The 10,455-nt window shown below is 36.7% G+C and overlaps 2 pseudogenes; one reads left to right on the forward strand and one right to left on the reverse strand.

The window, feature by feature from the left end:
* Positions 1-637: 637 nt before the first annotated feature.
* On the reverse strand, positions 638-1,568 carry LOC100774510 (annotated as a pseudogene).
* Positions 1,569-1,655: 87 nt separating this feature from the next.
* LOC103163578 lies at positions 1,656-2,158 on the forward strand (annotated as a pseudogene).
* Positions 2,159-10,455: the final 8,297 nt, after the last annotated feature.

Below are 10,455 nucleotides of genomic sequence, written 5' to 3' on the forward strand. Positions count from 1 at the left end.
TACTTGCAATATGTATTTCTTTGATTGGGAGGCATCTATTCAAACATCTTGAAAAGTTTGGTAGCTTGCCTTTATTCATTACTATTGAGGTTCAAGGCTAATTTTATACAAATATTTTTACATATAAAATATATGCATTCTTTTTATAGAAATGTGTTGTTTTATTATAAAGTCTCAAAAAATGGAATATCTAAAAAGGAAGCTAGGCTAACACCTCCACCTGCAGAGTTGGGGGAAGACAGGGCAATGGGAGTTTTTCTGTTTGCCTGAGTCCAGTGGGAAGGTATAAACAGAACCAATCTAAAAATGGCTGATATTACCTAAGCCTAAAAATAAGGGGTCCCAGAAGACCCAGTTACCCCTTCTAGAAAGCTTAATAAGGGTATCGTAACAGAGCTCATAAAGCAGGCACTTGGAAGTTCAGGATTTTGTCTTCCGGTTGTTTTCTTTCCACCCTACATGATTCAAAACTAAGACCTGAGCAGGATGGACAAGGTGTGTTTGGGAAAAGTTCTCCCCAGAACCACTACACTGGGCTCTGGTTCCTGGTTCCTATCTAGTCCCTGGGGACATTATATTTAATAGATTTTATATAAATACACAGGGGAATAAAAAATATAAAATCTGAGATTGGGGAGAAGTGGGGAACTTGGGGCGAGGCCACAGCCGTAGGTCTTGCTCAGGCTAGCTTGACCTCTTCTTTCACCCCTTTGGCTTCTGGCTTCTCCTCCTTGGTCTTCTCCTCTTTGGTGACTTCTTTTTTCTCTTCTGGATCTTTTTCTTTTTCATCCTCTGTTTTGACTCTTTTTGCTTTTTTTGAAATTAGAAGAGTTCTTGCGACCACCTTCTCCCTCCTCATCTGAATCGGAGAATTCTTTCTCACAGGCAATTCGTTTGTCAGAAGAACAGATGGAGATGCATTTGTCAGTCTTCTTCATCTTCATCACCACTCTCCTCTGGGATGGCATCCTCAGGTATTGCCTGGATTTGGACGCCAGGCGCATGGAGCAGCATTCTCAACTTCTCAAGGAGCCTCTGCTTGATTTTCTTCAGGTATATGTTAGTGTTCTGGTTGGTCATATTGGAAGGGCTGATGTGAAGCTTGAAGTCTGGTCCAAAGTATTCAGGGCCACAGCTGTTTCATAAGTCCAGCACTAAGAAACATTATGGATGGTATAGCCACCTCCTCCCGGCATTAAGCATAGCCAAGTTGAAACTCTTGACAAACTCCACACACTTGGCATGCCCTTTAATGGTCAGATTGAAGCAACCTAACTGGTCTCCAGATAGGGAATCTGTGCCACACTGTAAGACTACTGCACTTGGCTGGAACATCTCCATCACTTTGGACAGGACTGGCTTGAAAATGGCTTCGTAGGACTCTTCATCAGTCCCATCACAGAGAGGGTAGTTAACAGCATAGTACTTGCCTTTGCCAGCCCCAATATCCCGAAGGTCCCCAGTTCCTGGGAAGTAATCTCCATATTTATGAAAGAACACAGTCATACCCGGTCTATGGTATAGAAGGCCTCTTCCACACCTTCGCCACGGTGAATATCAATGTCAATATACAGACTGATGGGAGGGCCGAGTGGTGAGCAAGATGGCGCAGACTTAGGGCACCAAGGGGAAACTCTATTATTACTACGACGGTGATGCTGGAAACCACTACTTATGGACAAGGCCACCCAATGACGCCTCACCGAATCCGCATGACTCACAATTTGCTGCTCAACTATGGTCTCTACAGAAAAATGGAAATCTCTAATCCTCACAAAGCCTATGCTGAGGAGATAGATGACCAAGTACCACAATGATGACTACATTAAGTTCTTGCATTCCATTTGCCCAGATAACATGTCTGAGTACAGCAAGCAGATGCAGAGACTCAACGTTGCTGAGGACTGTCCAGTATTTGATGGCTTGTTTGAGTTTTGTCAGCTGTCTACTGGTGGCTCTGTGGCAGGTGCTGTGAAACTTAATAAGCAGCAGGCAGACATTGCTGTGAACTGGGCTGGGGGTGTGCATCATGCAAAGAATTCTGAAGCAACCGGTTTCTGTTACATCTATGAAATCGTCTTGGCCAATCCTGGAATTGCTAAAGTATCACCAGAGGGTGCTGTATATTGACATATATGCATTCTTTAAATGCATCTAAGACATGGCTTTTTAATCTAATTTTTCAATGAACTGAAGATTGTAATTTGTATAATCAAATTTATCTCTTTTTCATTAATAAATTGCTATTTCACTGCTTTTCTAATAACATAATGGCCAATGCAAAAAACAAAAAATTCATACATTTTATCAAAAACACTTTTAGGTTTCTAATTTATACTTACTAAATAGTTTTAGTTAAGTTTTTACATATGTTATAAAGTGTGTATCAAATTTTTGTCTTGTTTTGAAGATGGTAGTCAATTGTCATAGACTATTAAAATGAAAGTTGACTCTTATGCATTTTCCTTGCAACTTTTTCAGAAGTCACATTTTCATGTGCCTGTGAATCTGTTCTCACACTTTATCTTGTTCCATTGCTCTATTTATTTCAATGCATTTAAACTAAGTACATTCTGTCTTAGACACTGTTCCTCTATAATAAATGAGCCTTGAAACAAGATGATGTTAATTCACCAAGGTTTCTCTCCTTTAAACTTTGTTTTAGTTATTTTTAAGACAGTCTATGAATTTCCATATGAATTTTTTGGAACAGTTCTCTACATAACCCTTGCTGTCCTAGAACTCACTATCAGTCCAAGCTGTCCTCTGCCTCCTGAGTGATGTTAACCTCCACATATATTTGATTTGTTTCCAAATTTTAAAATTTTATATAAAAAGCTGATGGTTTTAATCAGTGTCTCATGAAATCTACACATCAATTTCTGAGTATGACAATGAGTAGTAAAAATAACATGATAGCAGTCCGTATGTTCACATTTAGATTCCTTTTTCTCAGCATTATTCAACGTAACAGTTCAGGGACTAGAAATATTCTTCATCTTTACTGAGCTGTATCACTGTTTGTTTTATTACTCCAAATAATATTTTTCTAGATTTGGGGGTGTGTTCAAGACAGGATTTCTCTGTGGCTTTGGAGGCTGTCCTGAACCTAGCTCTTGTAGACCAGGCTGGTGTGGAACTCACAGAGATCCACCTGCCTCTGCCTCCCCAGGTGCTGGGATTAAAGGTGTGTGCCACCACTGCAAGGCTTTTTTGGATTTTTTTAAATGTTTTATGTTTAACACATTTTTATTTGATTTAGTAAAAATCATGTTGAATCTTTGTGTCTATATTCACAAGAAGTGGTGATATGTGGCTTTTTTCACTTTTGTTATGATCTTGTGTTTGGGCTTCAGAGTATTCCTTTACTTACAAACAAGAAACATTAGCTTTTCTTCATATTGATAGAATAAATATTCTTTAAACAATATGACTAGATGTAGTTTTTCCTAGATGACTGTCACAGTTCATCTTTGTTCCTGTTCTACTCTTGTGAAGAGACCCAAGGCCCAGGGCATCTCTTCTGAAAGAAAGTATTTAATTGGGTGCTTGCTTACAGCTTCAGAGGCTTAGTTCATTATTATAATGATGGGGAGTCTGGCAGCAAGCCAGAAAACACAGTGCTTGCTCAAGCAGTAGCGATTCACATTCAGGAGGCAGAGAGACACTAGACCTTCTGTGATTTTTTTGAAACCTCAAATCATACTCCCAGTAGTCTACATCCTCCAGTAAGGCCACACCTACTTATACAAGGCCATACCTCTTAATCCTTCCCAGATGGCCCCACCTACTGAGGACCAAACATTCAAGCATCTGATCCTATGGAGGCTGTTAGCATTCAAACCACCACAAGGTCCATAAGCAAAACCATTTAGGCCTGTGATCTGCTTTTTTAAAAAAAAAATCTTATAAGTCACTCTGTGGTAAAGATAGGCACTCAGTTCGATTTTCTTTCTTTTATTTTCAAAAATTATATTATTTTATTGTTTATGAGTATATATGTTGTGCCTGCATGTATGTCTGTACACTATGTGCTTCACTGATGCCTTGGTATCCATAAAGGCACTAAGAGAGCATTGGACCCTCAGGAACTTTTACAGATAGTTGTGAGCTTTCAATTCAGTGCAAGAAATTGAACAGAGGATCTCTGCTAGAGCAGTCAGGTCTTTAACCACTGAGAAAGTTTCTCCAGATCCTTGCATTCAATTTTCAACATGAAAAGAAAAGAGAATATATTCTCAAAGCATTGGGGGAAGGAAAATGATACAATGATTTTAATGATTACAGGAAATTAATGATTTTAATGATTACATGAAATTAATGATTTTAATTTCAAAACTTAAAATTCGCCAATGCCCTTTGACTTTTCCCTATTGATTTTGTTTTCATGTTATTGAATTCAATTATGTTATTATTTATGTTCACTTTTTTCATTTTTGTTTCATTTACCCTTATGGTTCTTCTTTCAGAGTACAAATTGATTTGTGACCTCTGCTTCTTTCTTAATATGAAAACCGTGTGCCGTAAACAACTTTACAATAACTGATTTAGCTTGCTACATACATATTGGTAGACTGTATTTTCAGTTTTACTTAAATATACTTTCTGCTTTGTTTCTTTTCTATTCAATCTGGTGTATGTTGATAAGTATTTAAGTTCTTTCTAGGGCATTTTTGTGAGTTTTGTTATTAAGTACTTTGTGATGCTAGTATGAATTTATTTAACTGGAATCCTTGCATAGTTATTAAGAGCAATCTATTTTTAGGAATAAATAATCTCTAAACACTTGAAGAAATGCATATTATGTTTTTAACAGACTTGTTCTATATTTGTCAGTTAGATCTACTATCTATCAATTTGTGTTCATCCTGATGATAATTGCTACTTATTCTCTTAATTTGTATATATCTTGTGGTTTCTAGATTTAAAAAAGTTTATTTTAATGATCATATTTGAACAAATATGTTATCATAAACTTTTAGTTATCTTATTTCTGTGCATTTGCTGTTCATTGAGTTTCTTAGTTGAGAGTCAGAATTTGTTTCTTAAATAAAGAACAATTCCTCATTTTTTGTTCAGATATTTTGTCACTTAGAACAGCAAGCACTTAGCTTTTTCTAAGTCTCCTTATACTTGCTTATATGTGGGCTTTCATATATGGGTGTATGTGCACACACATGTGTCTCTGCATATGAGCAAGTATGTGTGCTCATTGCTTTCCTGACTTGGTGTTTAGACATTTCTCTTGTATTATTTTGGTAAGTTTTATTACTATGACTCAAGTCATGGGGTTTTAGTTGGGGGGTGGTAGGGGAGGAGGGGAGGGAAAGGGACCTGTGATTGACATGTAATATAATTTTCTTTCTAAATAAAGGGAACTGGGATTTTCATGGAAAACAATCCTGTTTCTAAATCAAATAAAAAAAGCTGAAAAAAAAAGAATTGCTTTGTATTAGAGTAAAACTTAGCTCTAAATAGCTTAATTCTCTCACAGTCTATTTTCCGGATTTGCAAAAGTGATCTAGAATTGTCTTTAGTCTCTGGCTGATTATTTCCCATAACGGGGCAAGATTGAGTTTGTGGACACTAAAATGTGCCATGAATTAACAAGTTATTCATTCTGGTTGATTAGAACAGGTAATCTATCTGTCCCTATTTTAGTACCAGCTAATTATTTTGTCATTTCTGATTTTCCTCTAGGTTTGTGTGTTCTGAGTAGTGATATCCCAAAGGCTTCATGGAAACCCCTTGAACATTGAACCATGTGTTTGTACAGCTCGTTGTTGTCTGGTTATCTTCTGGTGATCACTAGAAGCTGTCTTGGTGCTTTCACACCCTAACCTTTTGCTGTACCATAGAAGTCTCCCATAGTATGTAGATAGAAATGATAGTGTTACCCATGTTCGTGTCTCCTTTCTTAAGGATCCATAGCTTTCACTGGCTTCCAATGTCTTAAGCCTTGTTCTATGTGTTTGCTCCTTAGTAGTTAGTTATGGAGTGTTGAGAACTCCAGTCCTTTATATTTATTTTATTTGAAATATAATATCTCAAGGTTTTAGCAAGTATTTTCTGTGGTTAATGTTCATCCCCCCCAATCATATAAATTTTAGAGGCTGTTCAGTATCATGCACTTTTATGCATGGACATATTAAGATGTACACTAGCTCCACACCATAAGGAGTTTCATCATTTCCATTTTTGGATGAGTTAACAAGTCAGTGAGGTCTTGGAATTTGTTCAATGTAACATACCTTTTAAGGAGATGTGATTACCCCAAGGCTTAATTCAGACATGTCTGAAACCAAAGTCCTGATCTTAACAATATAATTATCCTTTCTTGGATGTCAAAAACATATCATTTTTGTGTTAGCATCAATGGCAGAAAGGATTGTGATCATTTTAAAACATGTAAAAATCTATTAGTTTTATTTATAATTTACACTTGAAATTTGTTTATTAAAGACAAAATAATTATCACACCAGAGATGTTGTGATTTTTTTGGTTTAGATAAATGAATTTAAATGTTATCTTGTCAGGCCCAAATGCCAACAGTTATATGAAAAGCTTCCAATAACACAACCTTTGAAAACTTGTTTTTCTTTTATTTCAAAAGATACAAAATCCGTGGGAGTAACAAAATTCTTAGTGCTGTATGATGCCAAATTCAGGTAAGTCAGCTTGGGAAAAAAAAAAATATAATTTGAAAGCTGCACTTACAGCTTTTTTTCCACAACAAATGACGCAGAGTATAGCTGGGTGTTGGTAGCACATGCCTTTAATCCCAGCACATGGGAGGCAGAGGCAGGCAGATCTCTGTGAGTTCGAGGCCAGCCTGGTCTCCAGAGAGAATGCCAGGATAGGCTCCAAAGCTACACAGAGAAACCTTGTCTCATTAAAATAACAACAAAAAATGACCCAGAGTCACGGTAAAACTTCACTCCTCCATACATAATGGTTTGAAAGTAGGTAATTGATATTAACCTTGTTGGGTCTAGAGTTCCTGCCATGTTTATTGACTTAAAATTGGGATCTAGATTTTGATATTTCCCAATGTCTCAGAAGAAAGTTTAGAGGTCGTATTGGGAAATTAGGCCTAACACTCAAGCCTGATGTTTTTGAGCCCAGTGCATTTTCCTGATATTTGTGTCAGAAAACTCCACTAGCAATTTAACAAAAAAATAAAACCACCATATACACATAGTTCCATCATTTTGCAATTGAAAATGAGAGGTAAAGGGGATAGAAAGAACTCTTCCTATCTACAGGTTGCCTCTGTCAGCATGATCTTCTCTGAAACAGTACTTTGGCTGTGCAATGTCCCTTCCTGTAGATATTTAAACAAGCATACAAGGATTTTTACAAGGTGGCATCTGCTCTTGCCTCTTCCCTTGCAAGGAATTCATGCTTTAGAAACACACTTCCTGCTGTGATTGAATATGTCATGCTATTAGCTGCCAAACTGGTTTTCTTAGCTGTTATATCTGCTAGTGGTATTTTGCAATTGTTCATATTTCTGTAGAAATGTCCCTCTTCTTAGTTCAAATGAAACTTCAAAGCCTTCTTTTTAATAAAATGTGGTAAACAGTATTCTCAAGAATAAAAACACAGCATTGTGATATGTTTTCAAACTAAAGACTTCTAAGTCAATGATCAATTTAAAATGCCATAAATAGCCAAAAGAATCAACAAAATATATTTGTATTTTAGCTTGATAAGAACACTAACAAAATTGTTTTAACATTCCCTGCATTTTCACTGGTCATTTTCCCTTCACATTATTTTTCTTTATTGACGGTCAAGACTACTCTTGTCTTCATTATTACTTTCATTCTATGAATTTTGTGTTTGAATGTATTCTTTCCTTTCTAGTTCATAGTTCCTTAGGCAACCAAAGATTGTTTATGTAAAAATGTCTGCTATTTGATACAAACATTGATGAAGATAAAATTCTCTTTTAAAACTATTTTCTGTAGAACATAAGTTTTGTTATTTTTATGAATTTCATCTCAAGAATCTATCTTCCTTCCTTCTTTTCTTCCTTCCTCCATTCTTTCTTTCCTGGTTGTTCAGAAACATGCTAATTATATTCTAGCAAAATATAATTAAAATCAATATTGTTTATCTTGCTTTACTTTCTTGTTGTTTATAGAATTCTTAATGATTTTATATTTATTAATACTATTTTTTTCAGTTTACCATAATCCTAAAGACTAAATTTATTATTTAATACTTTGCCAGCTACAAGGAAGGTATCAGTGTAAACAGGAAAAAAGTACTTTATTTAAGACCTGAGTGGGCCTGTTCAAAAATTCCCAACAATTTTTAAGCAAGTATTATCTCTGAGTTTCAGCATCTGTAAAAATAGAGCTAGTTCTAGTTTACTTTTTGTTACACTACGGCCAAAAGTAACGTGGAAAAGAAATTATTTCTTTGGCTCCCATTTTCTTATCACATCCCACCATTGAGGAAGTCTCAACAGGAACTGAAGCAGAGACCATGAAAGACTACTGGTTGCTAGCATCACTCCTCTGACTTTCTCAGCTACTTTCTTACATAGCCTATACCTACTTGTCTAGAAATGGTACCAAGCACAGATGAATAGATCCTCCTATATAGATTTGAAGTCAAGATAACACCTCACAGACTTGTAAACATGCCAATCTAATGAAGGCAATTCAACAACTGAGGCTTTCTCTTCCCAGGTGTCTCTAGGTTTGCATCAAGCTGACAGTTAAGGCATCCAACTACAACATTATATTCCTTATCAGCTTTGACACACAGCCACATCACTTAAAAAAAAACACACAACTTTAGCCAGGCAGTGGTGATGTATGCCTTTAATCCCAGCACTTGGGAGGCAGAGGCATACAGATCTCTGTGAGTTTGAGAACAGCCTGGTCTACAAGAGCAAGTTTCAGGACAGGTTCCACAGCTACACAGAGAAACTCTGTCTCGAATTACAAAAAACAAAAACCAAAAAAAAAGCTGCAACCTTACACAGGTGCACACACATACACATAAATGAAAATAAAGCTTAATAAAATGATATGTTAACCATGATTTATTTTCCTTTCTTGTTTATCTCTGAGACTGCATGCTAATCTCATAACAAAATGTAATACAACTTTAAGCTTTCCAAAATCCTTAAATTTTCATTATTTTAAAATCTAATATCTCTTTAAAATATCCAAAGTCTCTTGCTGTAGGGTCCTGTAAAATAAACCATAAATTGCATGCTTTCTTACTTCAAAAAGGAAGAACCAGGGTACAATTACAATCAGATCAAGGCACATCCAAAATACTAGAGTGTAAAAAATTCAGTGCTGTACTTCTTGGACACATCCATGCTCTTCTGGCCTCTTTGAGAAGTCACATTGCTCTGATTCTGCCATGAGCAGCAGACAGAATTTACTGCATAGTCTTAGGCTGACACTACTCCATCCAGGCACTGTATATGGTGGTTAATCTATGGTCGTTACATGTCCAATATTCTGGGGTTTCCACTGCAACTGAGGTTGCATCTTCACCAAAGATGTCTCTGCAGGGATTCCAAACTTGCCACATGTTTTCAAGCATCACCTGCTTTCCATAACTCACTTGATTCCTCCCAAAATTATGTCATGTGGGAAGACTCTTACAAATTGCCAAATTCAGCTACCAACTTCAGATGCAGCCTTTGTTACCATTTCTAGCACATCCAGGATCCCCAGGCTGCACACGTGGCCACCAGCATTCAGGCAAAATGCCTAGTCATCCCAGGACCTTATATAATCTATGCACATTCATGGCTATGTAGGACCCATATGAGTGCACTGACACCTTTAAAAGCAGACACACTCACCCCACTACCTCTCCCCACATCTCTTCCAGACAGGCCTGCACACTCCACCTCCTTCCCTTTCCCACTCTTTACTACTAAACCCTTTCTTTTCTCCTGCCCCTTAATGAAACTCTTAAAGTGGGTGTTTTTGTATATCTTGTAGTCAGTTCTAACACACGGTAAATAACAGCCTTGATATCTCAGGTTCACAGACTCAGTGGGCTTTCCTTGAGGAAATATTTCCTTGAAGATTTTACCTCAATGCTACTGGTCTTTTTAATAATCAAAGCTTAAGTTTTATCCCTGCTAAAAGTATCAAATGTCCCAGTAAAGTGACATTTTAGTTCCAAAGATTTTTAATTCAAAATTTCAAACAAATGACCTGATAAAGTGATGCCTTGCCTCTGAAACTTCATTAGACAGACCTCTAAAATCTGCCAGTTTCTCAGGAGTCTTGTCTTCCAAGTATCCACAGAAAAGTTCATTAAGCTTTGAGGACTCAATCATTATGAGACCAATTCTCCACAATTCCCCACCTTCCTCCCACAAAACTGGGCCATCACAGCAACTCCCAACTCTCTGAAACCTATGTTGTCTTATTTAAAATTTTGTTGCAGTGATAAACACAATGGCC

The sequence above is a fragment of the Cricetulus griseus genome, chromosome X (assembly GCF_003668045.3).
Source record: "Cricetulus griseus strain 17A/GY chromosome X, alternate assembly CriGri-PICRH-1.0, whole genome shotgun sequence".
Classification (NCBI taxonomy): Eukaryota; Metazoa; Chordata; class Mammalia; order Rodentia; family Cricetidae; genus Cricetulus; species Cricetulus griseus.